Here is a 17500-nt window from a genome sequence, read left to right as displayed (position 1 = left end):
TATTTCTAGCAAGTCGAGTAACCACGTAGAGGCTCCTTCCTTGGCCTGTGGTTATAAATGTGAAAACAGTGAAGTAACGACTCTTGGTGAAGTGAAAATCTGTAACCAGGAGTCAGTCATTAGCTTCAGCTATTTCACTTCACTACTGTCGATAATGCTCTTGGTAAATGCATGAACATCACACAATCACATTGCCTTGTTCTTTTATACTCCACCTGAAGATCTTTGTTGGAAATCAATACAGTTTCGTTTTATGTGCTTATGCACACACACACACACACACACACAGATACACACATGCATGTAGAATCGTACACACAGCAGATATAGACATATATGCGTTAAGTTCTTAACGTTGGCTTACACACTTCCTCACAGCTGATCAATATTTTTCAATTCGGAGTGAAAAATGTGACTCGATATAAGTCAACACGTGATGCACGGGCACCTGAAGACAGATAGAAAACGTCCTGATCGAAATACTATGAAAAAATTAGAAAAAAAAACTGAAAAAAAACCCCCCCCAAAAAATAATGGAATAAAATTTTAAAAATTAAAAGAAATATATATTTTGAAAATTAACGTGGATTATTGATCTGAAGCATTATCTCACTTAGAGATTACTGATGCAACAACTATTTCATAACTCGTGTCTCAGTATAGGAGAATATCTTCTGTGTGTTATATGTGTGAATGAGTGCATGTGGAGAGCGTATTTATGCTTGTACCTATTTCTACTGACTTTAGTTTTTACTTTGCTGCAAAGCAGGTTCCAATGAGGAAGCCTCTATGCTACCTTCTCAGCTGGCTAGAAATAGTAGTCAAATACTTCTCAGATCACACACTAATGTCTTGAAAATAATATATGTTGGATAATAAGGCGGCGAGCTGGCAGAAATGTTAGGCGCAGGAGTGGCTGTGTGGTAAGTAGCTTGCTAACCAACCACATGGTTCCGGGTTCAGTCCCACTGCGTGGCATCTGGGGCAAGTGTCCTCTGCTATAGCCCCGGGCCGACCAATGCCTCGTGAGTGAATTTGGTAGACGGAAACTGAAAGAAGCCTGTCGTATATATGTATATATATATATATATGTATGTGTGTGTTTGTGTGTCTGTGTTTGTCCTCCTGGTGTGTTTACGTCCCCGTCACTTAGCGGTTCGGCAAAAAGAGACTGATAGAATAAGTACTGGGCTTACAAAGAATAAGTCTCGGGGTCGATTTGCTCGACTAAAGGCGGTGCTCCAGCATGGCTGCAGTCAAATGACTGAAACAAGTAAAAGAGTAAAAGAGTATGTCGGGTGAAATGCTGAACGGTATTTCGAATTCCACCGAGGTCGCCTTTGCCTTTCATCCTTTCGGGGATGATAAATTAAGTACCAGTTGTGTACTGGGGTTAATCTAATCGACTGGCCCCACTGTGTGAATCTCTGTATTCTAGTATTTCTTTGTAAGTTTGTGAATTTATGCTTGAAAATATATAAATATATTTTCCCATTATAGTAGCACAAATGCATGAATATCATAATTAACGTTTGATTAACGATTTTCATTTTCATTAATGACAAAGCCAATACTATTTGTTTGTCAGGGAGTGGATATTTTTTCTCCTTAGATTTGACCCCACCGTGTTAGTGAGTATATACATGTTTTATATATACATACATTTGTATGTATGGATATGTGTGTATGTATATATATGCATCTATATACATGAGTGTGTGTGAGTGCGTATAATGTATATAGCTGTATGTGTATACACAAGCATATATATAACCAATCAGTACACCGTGATATGCCTCAATTCTTTATGAATCCTATATAGCCAATAAATGTATGTGTATATATATATTTCTTTACTACCCACAAGGGGCTAAACACAGAGGGGACAAACAAGGACAGACAAAGGGATTAAGTCAATTACATCGACCCAGTGCGAAACTGGTACTTTATTTATCGACCCCGAGAGGATGAAAGGCAAAGTCGACCTCGGCGGAATTTGAACAGACGAAATACTGCAAAGCATTTTGCCTGGCGTGCTAACGTTTCTGCCAGCTCGCCGCCTCGACATATATATATATGTATGTGTATGTAGAAGACACTTGCCCATGGTGCCACACCATGGGACTGAACCCGGAACCATGTGGTTCGAAGGCAAGCTACTTACCACACAGCCACTCCTACACCTACAGACTTTAAAAACATAAGCACTAGGATTGATTTATATAACGACTTTCAAGATGGTATCCTAGCATGGCTGCAGTCCAGTGACTGAACAAGCGAAAAATAAAAGATGTGTATCACTTTCAGCATTTCAAACTGAATGTTGTCCACCAGTTCATGAGAGACTACTGACTGAGCCAAACTCTTTACAAAATGCATAATCAAATGATGAATCTTTGACTTGGTTGGTGGTGTCCAACATTGAAATAATCCGAATATGCTCTTCTAGTTTATGTTATTGACTGATGGTATTTCAAGTAAGAATCTCTTATCTTCATTATTTGCTCGGATGAATTCTCAGGGGTCCATTTACATGCCTGCAAAAATGAAAAACAAAAATTCAAGTGACATAAAAAAAAAGGTAATATGAATATTTAAAACCTCTGCGTGGTTTTTATTTTTTACCACCCAGTGTGTATGTGTAAACATATCTGATCGTTTTAGTGTCAATGATTCTACCTATAACGACTTTTAATGTGAAACTGACAACAATTTGAATTTCTTTTTAATTATCTTGTGTTCTGCTTTATGTCTGCCAGTGGCACATGACCTGCTGTGCTTGAGGAGACCTATTGAGTCAAGTACATAAACATCAAAACAAATATCAAATGGAAATAGTAGTTGTGATACATGTGCTGGTGGCATGTAAAAAGCACCATCCGAACGTGGCCGATGCCAGCGCTTCTGTGCCGGTGGCACGTAAAAAGCACCAACCAATTGTGGTCGCTGCCAGCCTCCCTTGGCACCTGTGCCGGTGGCATGTAAAAAGCACCCACTACACTCAAGGAGTGGTTGACGTTAGGAAGGGCATCCAGCTGTAGAAACACTGCCAGATCAGACTGGAGCCTGGTGCAGCCTCCTGGCTTCCCAGACCTCGGTCGAAGCATCCAACCCATGCTAGCACGGAAAACGGATTTTAAACGATGATGATGACGAGTTTATAATAGAATCTACCTCTAGCAAATAGGTTTTTGGCGTTTCTGTTGAGGAAATGAATGCACAGAAGTATACTTAAGTCCTGGTTAAAATATATGCAGAAATACCTTGATATTCAAGTTAATTTGTTCTCAGAGATCACCCGTAAAGCAAAAACTTGTAGGAGTGACTGTGTGGTAAGTAGCCTGCTTATCAACCGTATGGTTCTGGGTTCAGTCCCACTGCATGGCACCTTGGGCAAGTGTCTTCTACTATAGCTTCAGGCTGCCCAAAGCCTTGTGGGAGGATTTGGTTGATGGAAACTGAAAGAAGCCTGCCATATATATATATGTATTACTTTATTTAAAAGCAGCAGAAATTCAACAAAACCTGTTACTCGGAGTTTCACCGAGTAACAGGTTTTGTTGAATTTCTGCTGCTTTTAAATAAAGCATATTACTCTACCCCTGGTATTTGAGTACTCTTTTTTTCCACCTTGTTTCACATTTATGTGTTTACTCCGATATATATATTGTATATATACATGTGTGTGTGTGTGTGTGTGTGTTTGTGTGTCTGTGTTTGTTGCTCCAACATCGCTTGACAACTGATGCCCTTCATGTTGCTAACCCTAGCTTGTTTCCATATCCCATATCCAGACATGTTCTTACAAGGAAGGCTTGAATAAATTCTCAACTCAGACCACTTTACATCTCATTATTCAGTGTTTTGTATCTGAATGCTTGCCTCCGATGGGAGTATTTGGTGGTGCAAGCACTGATAGGTTCCAACAATACATCAAAGATGAAACGCCTTGTTGGAGGCTTCTAATTGTTTTTGTCTACTTTGTAAGTTGGTTAACTCCCAGTATAATGATGGTTTATATCTGGTCAATTAATCACAGTTTGAGTGTTTTCTTATACTTATTGAGATAAAATTAATTTTCATGACAGCACTTTAGTAACTCATTTTTCTTTATAGTAATTGGCTGCTTTGTCAAATGTCAATTTGTTTAAAGATATATTTGTCTGAAATTCATTTACATCATTAACTAGGCTCATACTGTAAGCATTTCTATAAGGATTTTATTGTGCATGTATCTAAATCTGAAGTGGTATCTAAAAGGTTAACTGTGCTTATATTATTGTCAACTACACAGCCAAGCCATCATCTCTGTACAGTCCTATAGCTAAAGATTTAAATCTTGCTTAAAGTACATCTAAGATATATAATTCAATGAGCTTGCAAAGTTCCTTGGCATGCAGAGCTCACAAGCTGACATCAAACAGATCATTGATGTATTTTATTCATCTTACATCCTCATTCAATAGGAGTGATTTTCTGGAATGCATAATAATCTATATATCGCTGTCATTTATAGTATATCATATTCTTACAAATTTCAGTTCTTTAAAGACAAGGGTTTTGGTGATGGTCTTTGAATGGGATGAACAACATCTGCTTTAGTCTCTCATATTACTGAACCAGTTAATAAATATATACATATAGAAGCATATTTGAAAAAAGTACTCAATACGAAAAGTAAAGTGTATATAAATATTTATCTGATACGAAATCAAACTTTTCATTTTCATATTGTTAAGTATTCAATTCGTTTTTACATTTTTACATTGACTCTGTCTGGCACCTGTCATTGACTCTGTCTGGCACCATTTTACGTTTTTACATTGACTCTGTCTGGCACCTGTGCAGGTGGCACGTAAAAAACACCCACTACACTCGCGGAGTGGTTGGCGTTAGGAAGGGCATCCAGCCGTAGAAACACTGCCAGATCTGACTGGGCCTGACGAAGCCTTCCAGCTTCACAGACCCCAGTTGACCCATCCAACCCATGCTAGCATGGAAAGCGGACGCTAAACGATGATGATGATGATGATGATTTCTAATTATTCAAACAGTTGAAATGAAGCTTAATAGAGACAGAGTTATATATACAGCGGTGGTGCCCCAGCATGGCCGCGGCCTTCGGGCTAAAGCATTTTTAAGGATTTTTAAGGATACTTAAATATTTGAAGACAAAATACAATTGGTATCAGAGTAACTTTTGAAAAAATGTCATATTTCAAATTTTCATATGCAGTGTTCAAAGGCATACAGTGCAAAAGATGACTCTATAGAAATAAATCTTAAAATTGATTTTATAGAAAAGAAATACAAAAATATTTTTAAAATGTAAAATATGTTAGAAACATGGGAGACTACCCAAGGCACTGTGAACCTATTGTAGTAAAGATATAATGCTTGCTAACTAATAGGAATCTGGAAACTTCTTAATATATAATATTGAAAGTTTTGTACAAGAATCAACCAACTCAGATTTTTTGGTTCAAAATAGCAAATGGTTGCAATAAAAATATTGCATGTTCAGAAAAATAGAGGGTATTTTCGGACCATTAATATAAGGAGGACACTTTTGGATCATTGGGGAACACATATACCACAGAAACCAGGAAACCGGGGCCCATGAACCTGGCTAGGCTTGAAAAGGGCGACATTTATCGTTTAAGGCTACAGTAGAAGACACTTGCCCAAGATAGCACATAGCGAGACTGAACCTTGAATCATGTGGTTGGGAAGCAATCTTCTTATCACACGGCCATGGAACAGCCAATGATGTCACCAGCTATATGCTTCACTTGAGCAACAAATATAACTTGTGCTCTAAATTCTGTGGCTTGTGTAAAGTTGAAAAATATTTCATCACTTCTAAATATTCTAGCTCTTTAAATATAAAAAAATTAGAGTTCATTTCAAAGTGTTGTCATGAAAATAAATCCATTCTGACCTCAATAGTGTCAAGGAGCCAGACTGCAGAAAGAAGACATCATTAAGTATACAATATTAATAAGTGATGATAGAATCTTATACTGAAATATGCAGACACACATTTCTGTGTGGGCAAATGTGGATTTGATATGCATATTTAACTAATTGTATCTGTGTAAGCACATATAAGTATATACACACATGTATATATACACATATATATGTATATACAGACATATGCCTGTATGTCTGGGCACACCTTTTAATGCAATGGATGCCAAATGGTTTGCAAATCTAATGGAGGCTTAAAAAGACAGTTTAAGATCACAAAGATCAGAGCTTATCTGCAGCTCTTGGTGGTCCAGATTAGATATGCAATCTATGTGGGGGTCTTTTCAAAACATTGTTTGGTTTAAAAAGCCACATCAGATGCCATGATGGTTCTAAGGTGTAGGTACAGGAGGTGGTCAAACTGTGCATAAGGAGCAGACACCCACCATATATATATATACATATACATACGAAAGAAGGTTTGAAAATGCAATTTAAAAGATATTTATTTACTTTACCGGTTTCACTCTTTGGAAAAAGATTGTCAAAAGTAACATGTAGAAGTTTGGTTGCGTTAATTATTGGTTGTTGCAAATTGCTACATTACATATACACAGTCTTTGGTAACAGGGACATGTTAAGGACATAAAAAAGTTCAACAAGTTCCTTAAAATATTGGGCACAAAAGATTACTACATAAATAATCGTTCTCAAGGACATGTTTAAGATAGTTTCCAGAAGGAATTGATATTGGTATTGTATCTGTATATTCAAACATGCACAGAATATTGGTTGACACAGAGTACTATAATCCATATAAATATACATTCTTTGGTGACAAGAGTATGTTGAGAATATAAAAAAGTTTAACAAGCTCATTGAAATAATGGGCACAAAAGATTACAACAAATGTATTATACATCTCAAGATAATTTCCAGGAGGAATTATTAAAATATATATATATATATGTATGTATATATATGTATGTGTGTATATATATATATTTTGTATATATATGCATATATATGTATATATATATATATATATATATATATATATATATATAATATATAATATATATATATATATATATATATATATATATATGTATATATGTATATATGAGACAAGGCATGTGGGTAGAATGCACAGGTTGGGGGCAAGCAGAGAGCAATGATACAGTGGCACCAGGCCAGAGGACAAGATTGGGGAGTGGGAGGTAATCATAGTACATGAAATGGGAATGTGAGGAAGAGAAGGGCTATATATATGTTACACTCTAACCATTCATCCTCTGACACAATTTCCCTCTTCAAATGCCCCTGCTCCTCTCAAAATTCCTTGTCTTGTGAGTTACTTGGTGACCCTGCCAGTGCTGGTGTCATGCAAAAAGCATCCAGTCCACAGTGTATCGTGGTTGGCATTTGGAAGGGCATCCAACTGTAAAAAATCAGACCCAAACTAACCTTGCCTGTGTTAGTGCCACATAAAATGCACTGAGTCCACTCTGCAGAGTGGTTGATGTTAGGGAGGGCATCCAGCTGTAGAAACCCTGCCAAAAGAGACACAGTTGCCTGGGGTAGTCTTCTACCTGGCTGGCTCCTGTCAACTGTCCTTCCCATGCATGCACAGAAGATGAATGTTAAGCAATGATAATGATGATAGTAATGATGATTGTATATATGGTTTAATTGACTCTCTTTGCTTAATTATCATCCTCCTTACACATCAGGTATCTGTGGTTTCCTTTCTTGCAGACTATATAATCCATTTGTCTTAAAGTCAGTTTTTCTCTCAACTCATTTGTGCTCTGTTGTTCATTCACATTAACATTATATATCAAGCAGGGCATGTTCCCTTCATTTCTATCCACTCTTTATACATCTGCCTTATTCAATGACCATGTTTCACTACTGTGCAATATTGCACTTCAGTAGATAAGCATTGTATGTTCTAGCATTCACTCAGAGAGAGGTCCCTTAGTTGCCAATAGATGTAATAGTACAGTGAAATTTTACCATCCTGATCTTACTTTGGTAATTATACTTTCAGAAAAATTCTCCCAGCAGCTGATTAAATCACCAAGATAACAGAAGCCTTCAGTTCCTTCAAATGTCTAGAAGCACATGATCCCACTGTACACTGGAGGTTTATGTCAAATACATTATATGGAATTCTAACTCGCTTCTTATTTGTATATCAAGCATATACCAAATGGCAGTACATTTCTACCTTTTTCCTTCCTAGCTAAACATTTTTTGTCTTCATTTAGTTTATTTTGAGTCCTCTTGAATCTAGGATTTGCTGTCATGTTAGTAATTCCCTCTCTAATTCATTGACGCATTCAGCTCTGAGAGCTGTGTCAATGTCATTGACATACAGGAGTTCTCATGGACAGTTTGTCAAAAAGTGGCTGACTACCAATCCTTGATGAACACTTATCTGCATGATAAACTTTATGTTGAACTTATTACTTTCTATCCCTTTGCTGATAGCCATCACTGTACATGACTTGATAGATCACACAAGCCACTCAACTACACCTTGTTTTCTTAGTGACAAGTAGAATACAGAACATGATACCCTGTCAACAGTCTTCTGCAGGTCAACAAATGCTAGATATGTTGTCATTTTCTCTTAGCTTAGAATTTCCTTGCTGTTGTCTCATAAAGAAAAGGACATTGGGACATCCTGTCCTTGAACAGGATATATTAATTCTCTTAATAATCTGTGCTACAATTCTTTCTGCTACTTTAATAACTTGGTGCATCACTTTGATGCTTCCATTGTTGCTTTTTTTCTAAAAGCATCTCCATTGCCTTTGTGACAGTTGATACTGATTCTGCTCATCCAGTCATCAGACATGACACCACCTTTAATGTCTGTGTTCCATGGTAGTATGGGTGGGACAGTACCACATGAACTGGCCAGGCTGAAGCCTGCACCAGACTTCTGTGGCTGTTTTGGCAGGATTTTTACAGCTGGATGCCTTTCCTGACACCAACCACCCAGCAGTGCATGCCTTACTTCAGTGGATATTTCCAGTGTCTCTTCCCAGCATTCAAGCACTTTTAACTTGTATAGTTGTCAACTCCAATAGCTGGTCCCTTTTGGTCGTATTTGCAGTGGTGCTGCCTTCCTTGCATTCTCTTCATCCAGCAACTTCTCACAAGAACTTTTCTGTGCTTCTTTCTTCTCAGTGTCAGTGAAGGCAAATGCCCTAGCCATTTCGATGCACACTCATCACCATCCCTATTATCATTGTTTAACATCTGATTTCCATGCTGGCATGGGTTGGACGGCTTAACATAGGGGCTGGCCAGCTGGCAGAACCGTTAGCACGCCGGGCGAAATGCATAGCCGTATTTCGTCTGCAGTTACGTTCTGAGTTCAAATTCCGCCGAGGACGACTTTGCCTGTCATCCTTTTGGGGTCGATAAATTAAGTACCAGTTATGCACTGGGGTTGATGTAATCGACTTAATCCGTTTGTCTGTCCTTGTTTGTCCTCTCTGTGTTTAGCCCCTTGTGGGTAGTAAAGAAATAGGTGTTTCGTCTGCCGTTATGTTCTGAGTTCAAATTCCGCCGAGGACAACTTTGCTTTTCATGGTCGATAAACTAAGTACCAGTTATGCACTGGGGTCGATGTAATCGACTTAATCCGTTTGTCTGTCCTTGTTTGTCTCCTCTATGTTTAGCCCCTTGTGGGTAATAAAGAAACAGGTTTGACATAGGGCTGGCCAGCTGGGAGCTGTCCATACTCCAATTGTCTGTTGTGGCATGGCTGGATGCCCTTTCTAATGTCAACCACATAAGAATGTGCCAGGTACTTTTCACATGCCACTGGTGTTTATGCAGCACCAGCACGGGTGCATTTATGTAGCACTGACATGGGTGCATTTACACAGCACCTGGCACACACAGGTGCTTTTTATATAGCATCAGCACCTGAAAGACAGGTGTGTATATGTGGGAAACAGCGATTATACTTAGCTTGATGTGTCTTATCAAGTACAGCAAATCACATCTCCTGGTCCTTTGTCATTTCCTCAGTGAGGCTCAGCGTCTGAAAATCCTTTCTCACCACTTCATCCCATGTCTTCCTGGGTCTACCCTCCACAAGTAGAGCTCAGCATTTCTTTATGCAGCTGTACTCATCACATGACCAACCCAGCACACTCTTCTCCCTTGCACACAACATCTGATGCCTCTTATACCTAGTTTACCTCATAAATCATCTACACTCTGTCATGCATGCACACTGACATTACCCATCCAGCAGAGCATGCTAGCTTCATTTCTTTGAAGCTTTCACAAGTCCTCTGTAATCAAAGCCCATGTTTCACTGCCATGTAACATAACTGTACGTACACTGATTAATAGTTTTTTTTCAATCCAGAACGTCTTGCACTTTTGACCCTCTTATAACAGAACATTATATACCCCCATCCCCATATATACATGGAATTATATATATATATATATATATGTGTGTGTGTGTGTGTGTGTATATATATATTGGAAGGTTTGGAGATGATGTGCAGGTATTTTATATTAGAAGAAATGAGGTACTCAGAAAATTGGATGGTTTATATTTACAGATATTTATTTGTATATTACATTTTTTATACATCATATAACTTAGATCATGTATTAGCGCTTTCTCCCATTCTAGTGGGGTTTTCATTTCAATAAAATGTGTGTATATATATATATATATATATATATATAAAACAAAGTAAAGTTGTAAGATACCGCACTAGTGGAAATATATATGGAAGAAGGTTTGAAAATGCAATTTTAAAGATCTTTAAAACTGCATTTTCAAACCTTCTTTCATATATATATATATATATATATATATATATATATATATATATATATATACCCGTGAGTGCATGTATGTGTGTGTACACATTCTTCTTATTTGTATAAATTACCGACAATGTACTGAGTGCCTGCTAAGATCGTTGTCCATTCTCAGGGATTAAATATCTCTACACTTGGACGAACTAAGATCGTATTGCCCAAATTCGTGTGCATATCCGTAGACATACATTTGGAATCTAGAGAGCGTAAATACTTGCAGCATTAATAATAGTATGTATGTTGATAACTTTTTCTTTGTGTACGGTTTTATTTCACACTACGTTGTAAGTGAAAGATTTACATTGTCGTATGAACCTGGAGATTATGTAGCAGATTCTTTTAATTGACATGGTTTATGCATTTTTTTCTGCTTGCTTGTTTGTGTGTGTCCCTATAAAATGCTGACAGAAGTCTCTGGTTGAGAATATCTTGAATTGACAATAATGTTACCACGTGAGTAATCAGTTCCTTCACACGTAGTCACACCTGCTCGCCTGTAATTGTGTTGCAGTTATGCTAGTACAGGTACGAGCTACACTTTTTGAGGGAAATATAACAGCCTCGACTCTTGTCTGGCGCTCTGGAATAAATTGTTAAAGTCATCCTCAGTTCGATCTGAATTTCGGAAGACAATTACGGTAAAATTAGTGATTGTTAAAAAATAAAAAAAAGAAACTAGCAATAACAGGAATCACAAATGAAGAACGTATATGTATACAACTCATGATACCGGATATTCCATACATCAGCTGTTAATTGAAGACCATGATAGCTTGGAAACCTTTCAGCGTCACTTACTTACGCTGTACAGGATATGAGGGAAAGAGATAATTGCGTTTTCAGGAATTGATTGGTTGGCTTTTAGGTTCGCATTGAATTTTTTCCTTGAATGGCTATTTCAGTTAACGGACCTACTACCATCGCTACAAAGCGGTACCGAAGAGAGAAATCTTACTGCTCGTGTGTGTGTGTGTGTGTGTTTGTGTGTGTGTATGTCTTCTGGAGAAATATTGCAATAAAAAGGGGAGTGTCAGCGGGTGGCGAAGATCGAATACAACGAACTGCTAAACTATACTGCAGCCACAACAGTAGGACTTAGGTGAGGAGAAAGTAAAACGTTGATTTGTACGACACCCTTTTTTTCATCATCTTTTTTTTTAATTTTTTCCCCCCGTCACCCCCTCCCTACCTTGTCCCCCTTCATCTCTCCACTTTCCTTCCTCTTCAACAGATAGATCAGATCGACTTGCTTCAGATGCTGCTGTCTCTTGTAATGCCATGGAGATTGGCATGTGTTTGGCTCTGCTGTACCGTTGTTGACTGTCGTTAGCTAACAAACCACCCCCAACACCATCGATATCACCCATTCAGCCTCTCTCTCTCTCTCTCTTTCTCTCTACTCCTCTTTGCCTTCCCCTTCTATATATCTCCATCACCATCTCACTCTCACTACCTCTTTCTCTCTCTCTCTCTCTCTCTCTCTCTCTCTCTCTCTGTAGCATTCATCCAAGCATCCATCGATGCACGCATCAATACAACTCCTCTATTCGCAGGAACTGCTACCTTAAAATGCAGTTGGAAGGCACATCTACATAATGTTGCTTATTGTACGTGAATCCGTTTTAGTTGCCTGGCACAATGTACTTGTGTGGAGTTAATAGGCACTGTACACCACTGACCGAAAGCTTGTTCACACCGAATATCTTGTGTGTCGGCGTAAGTATAGATGTGTTCTACACATATACACACACAAACACACACACACTATATACATACATACATACATACATACATACATACGTACGTACGTACATACATACATACATACATACATATATACATACATACATACATCATACATACATACAACATACATACATACATACATACACACACACACACACACACATATATATATATATATATACACATTTATATATTTATATTTATAGACGTAGATCTATGGAAATGTTACTCCCGTGTTTTTATTGAATATCACCATCGTCTGAATTCTGAACAGATTGATTTATATATATATATATATATATATAGATATATTTTAAACTACTGATGAATGATAAAGAAAGGATATGTTTAGAAAATCATCTAGTAATTTGCGGTTGGTTGGGGTGTTAACATTTCTGAAAAAAATATATATTACTTCATTTATGTAGGTATGCAACCGTCGTCAATGAATTGACGAAGCGATGCTGTGTAGTGTGAAGTGATGATGATGCTCTGTATATTACTGTATTGCCTTTGATGTTGATTGTAAGGGTGTATTATGTAGCAACAACATATATATATATATATATATGTATGTATGTATGTATGTATATGTGTGTAATGTCGTTAGTTAGCCGTTTGGAATCTAAGTAAATCAATAGTTTTAATAACGGGGAGACGATCGGTGTATTGTTGGAAACGTCCTCATAACGTATTCACTACGGAAGGAAATTCCTACTCGGGAGACTGAATGTGCTTGTAGTAAGCCTTTTATTCTGTTAGTCGTCGAAAAAAATAACTCACACGAACACATACATGTATATATATATATTATATATATATATATATATATATATATATATATATATTCCGTTTTCCCCCTTTTTTTTTCTCCTCCTTTCCGCTGTCATCGACGAAATATAGCTGGTTCTATTTTTCTAAGGTATCACTTGGTTCGAAAGTGAAAGTAAGTACGTACGTACATACATACATACGTACATACGTACGTACATATGTACGTGTGTATGTGTATGTGTGTGTGTGTGTGTGTGTGTATTTACATATCAGAAATAACGCTACCATCCTTGCTGCAATCAGACCAAGCAAAAAGCATGTTTTTCCCAGACTCTGTACCACTTTCATTTTAACGTCATCACACAAAGGGAATTTTTCACACTCTATTCCCTTTGGCTTTCTCCTAATTCCCCCCCCCCCCATTTCTTTAATGATGTGTTTTCGTGTGTGCAGGTTTATATGTAATTTAAGAGAGATAGCATTGACTGACTATATACAGCCGAAATCTGCGATGAGGGATCAGTTTCTGACTGAAGAATGAAGGCTTTGAATGACCCGTTTGTCTTTTTGTTCGTCCCTTCGTGTATTTCACGTTTTTTTATTTATGTAAAGGTTTATTATATATATATATATATATGTATATGTATAAGTATGTTTGTGTGTAATCTGTTAATTCAGTATTATTTGTTATGCCCCGCTTAATCCCTTAATCTTCCTTCATTCCTCCGGATAGCCTGTAAGTTGTTGTCACATCATCTAGTAAATAATAATAAAAGGGTGAAAAAAAAAGGAAAAGAAATCTTTGATCGAAATAGTCATATGATGGTGGTGATGATGCAGTCGTATAGATGTTTATTACTGACAAGTTGAGCTATTCACTAGTGGAGTTTCCTATTAATTCCGTATTGGCTGCAGCTCTAGACTATTTCCATTTCGTATATATATATATATACACAGACGCGTACACACACACGCACACGCGCGCGCAAATCACTTGCACACAACCATACCGACACGCACGTATCAAACCTACTTCCTTCCTTTCCATATGTGATATTTATAGACACGGGACTTGAGTTCATATGTAAAATATCAGAGACACTGTTATGAGCTCGCCGTTTCGATTCTTGCTCTGGGAGGGGTGTTGTGAGGTGCTACACAGGTGGTGTCAGGTATGTAAATGACGGGTGGGATCTACAACATATATATATATATATATATATAGGATCTACAATATATATATATATATATATATATCTGTAAAATAATATGTGACAATTATTCAATAGCCAAGATAAAACTCTGAGTTTCGGATGCCGAGGTGGAAATCCACAACACCATCTCTTCGGTTATCTATCTGGCCTTCTCAGAGTTTTATCTTGGCTATTGAATAATTGTCACATTATTTTTACGGATAAATTTCCTCTATTTACATAATATTGAGGTCTCTTTCTTTCTTTTGTTATCTTACCGTTTTTACCAATATATATATATATATATATATAATATATATATATATACAACCATAACTCGAATTATTAATTGAATTTAAATTATTGTTATTCGAATAGGTACAGCCATGAAACGATCGTAGTGTTTTACTCTTTATCTTTTATTAAACTTTTAATACTTTTGATATATTTAAAATAATATAAATTAAATCAATTTTATGTATTGGCTTATGTTTTTCACTGTTTGATTTGCCTAATAGTGGTTTTATCTCTAATTTAATATAATATATATATATACTCGCACATACACTCATGTTCGAGATACCTATGATTATTGTGAATGGTGAAGGTTTTTGTTATGTATGGGTATGCGTGTACCGAAAGACGTTTCAAGGAATTGACAATACTATCACCACGGATAATGTCAAATCAGTCTGGGTAGGTTGAACAGCTGTCTTTTAAACCGAAAACGGCCGAGTTCAGTCTCAAATTTTGTCGTCCATCTAGTGCCTGCTTTTGCGTTTTATTTATCTAGATTTAACTCACATGTCATATTTATTATATTTCTAACATACTTGTTGGTCCCCCCCCCTTTTTTTTTATTTGATCATGGTATCCCTTTATATAAAAATGCCTTCTGACAACTGATTGCCAGCATGTTAACTAGGGCTCTTACAAAATTTATTTTCTTAAATGTTATTTTCAAAATCTTGAGACAAAGCCTAAATCGGATTTAAAAAAAAAAATTAACATCTTACCACTTATTTAATGTTTATATATATATATATATAATATATATATATATATATATATATAATATATATAAAACTATAAATAGGGTATCTGAGAGAAATAGCAGGGTTTTGGCTGCTATTTCGGCATGGTGGTGTCTCTCAGATACCCTTATTTATAGTTGTAAAAAATTACCTTTGTATGGTATTTATTCCCATGCTGGCCACTTGATAATATCGATATTTAAATATCGATATAATCCTTATTTATAAATTTATATATATATATATTAACATGGGTTGGATAGTTCTGTAAATTCATGTCTGGATGCATTGCTGGAACATGGTATTTTTACACTTATTACTCAGCTGTTAAGTAAGAGTGATGCATTTTTTGTCCTTCCCTTTAGTTAGGATAAATGAGATAAGATAAGTATTGCAATGTGTATTGCCTAAGGGCTTGAAAAAATAATATATCTGTGAGAATGTAATGAAATCTCCACAGATTCAGCGATTGATAACGTAAGTCCCTCCAGTTACTTAATCCTGATTAATATAAAAAGAAGAAAAGTAGGTGAAAAACGGAAAGGAAGAGATGAATACAAATTATGCAACTCTGTTAGTCACTTTTAAAACGCTTATATACACTTGGGTGAATTTATAAGGTGAGGAAATTTTATTTGCCCGATTTTAATCAAAGGCTGCCGATTTGGCTAAGATTAAATATTGTTAGTCATATATCTTTTTGAAGCTTAATAACAAGCTGATTTATAAGGTAAAATATCAACACACACACACACACACACAAAAGCACTCATATGCACACACATGCATGGCTGTGTGGTTTCAATCTCTATCTGTTAAGTCGACTCACAAGGTTTTGGTCAGCCCATGGCTACAGTAAAAGACATTTGCCCAAGATACCATGTGATGGAACGAATCAGGAATCATGTGGTTGGGAAGCACATCTTGTAACGACACAGTCAACCTTTGCCTGCCCCCCTCTCTCTTATATATATATTTATATATATATGTTGTATGTATGTATGATATGTTTGTTTGATATCATATATATATATATATATATATATATGAGAACACAAACGGATGTTCACAGTATTTCGTCTGCCGTTGCATTCTGGTTCAATTCGCGAGGTCGACGCCATCCTTTCGGGGTCGATATTACATATATAACTATCATATAGTCGATGTATCGACTTAATGTGTCCTTGTATCTCTATTAGCATTGTTGTGAATAACTATATATATATACTATTATTCAAAACGGTTTGATTCGGATTCTGTGCTACTTCAACTTTCGCAAGCCCCTAACGGAGCTACGATGATAGTCTAAGAAGTGATGCATGGTACTAGAATTTTCGACTAGAGTCAAATATAGCATACGACTCCAAATCGTTGTTGGTGTATCCACATAAGTTGAATCAAGACCGGCTAGTTTGTACTGGCATCAAGTTGTATTAGCTGTAATAAGGAACTCAAGCCAAACGGTGATATTTTAAAATCATTTAATATATTTCAAAAGTATTTTTGAAATGCTTTACCTGAGAAAGGTTTATGTAAAGGCTACACTTCCTATTATATATATTACGCAAACCTGTGATGTACATATTAAATGATTTCCAAAGATCACTATTTGATTTGACTCATTATTACAACTATATATATATATGTGTGTGTGTGTGCACATATGCATATACACAATAGGTCTCTCGCAGTTTCTGTCTGCCAAATCCTCACCCAAGACTCAGGGCCATAGTAAAAGAAACTTGTCTAAGGTATGGTTATGAAGTCTGCTTCACAAGTCTGATTCAGTCTAAATGTGTGGTATCTTGAGCAGATATTTTCTACTATATCTTCAAACCAACCGATGCCTCGTGAGTGGAATTGGTTGACGGAAGTTGTATGGAAACCAGTCATACATATATATATGACATG

General features: G+C 36.6%; 1 protein-coding gene across 7 annotated transcripts in view; it reads left to right on the top strand.

Moving 5' to 3' along the window:
* Nucleotides 1-17500, top strand: part of LOC115221736 (palmitoyltransferase ZDHHC11-like) — a 122363-nt gene that overhangs the window by 22457 nt on the left and 82406 nt on the right. For 2 of the 7 annotated variants that reach the window (XM_029791948.2, XM_036510948.1), the window contains exon 1: nt 12332-12558. The exons of the other annotated variants lie outside the window; for them this stretch is intronic. The gene's annotated coding sequence lies outside the window, so the exon portion shown is untranslated. Of the gene's footprint in view, nt 1-12331; nt 12559-17500 lie in introns of those variants that run through there. 7 annotated transcript variants of the gene reach the window in all.

This window comes from Octopus sinensis, linkage group LG18, assembly GCF_006345805.1.
Source record: "Octopus sinensis linkage group LG18, ASM634580v1, whole genome shotgun sequence".
Taxonomy (NCBI): Eukaryota; Metazoa; Mollusca; class Cephalopoda; order Octopoda; family Octopodidae; genus Octopus; species Octopus sinensis.
This window is presented reverse-complemented; position numbering and strand designations above follow the sequence as displayed.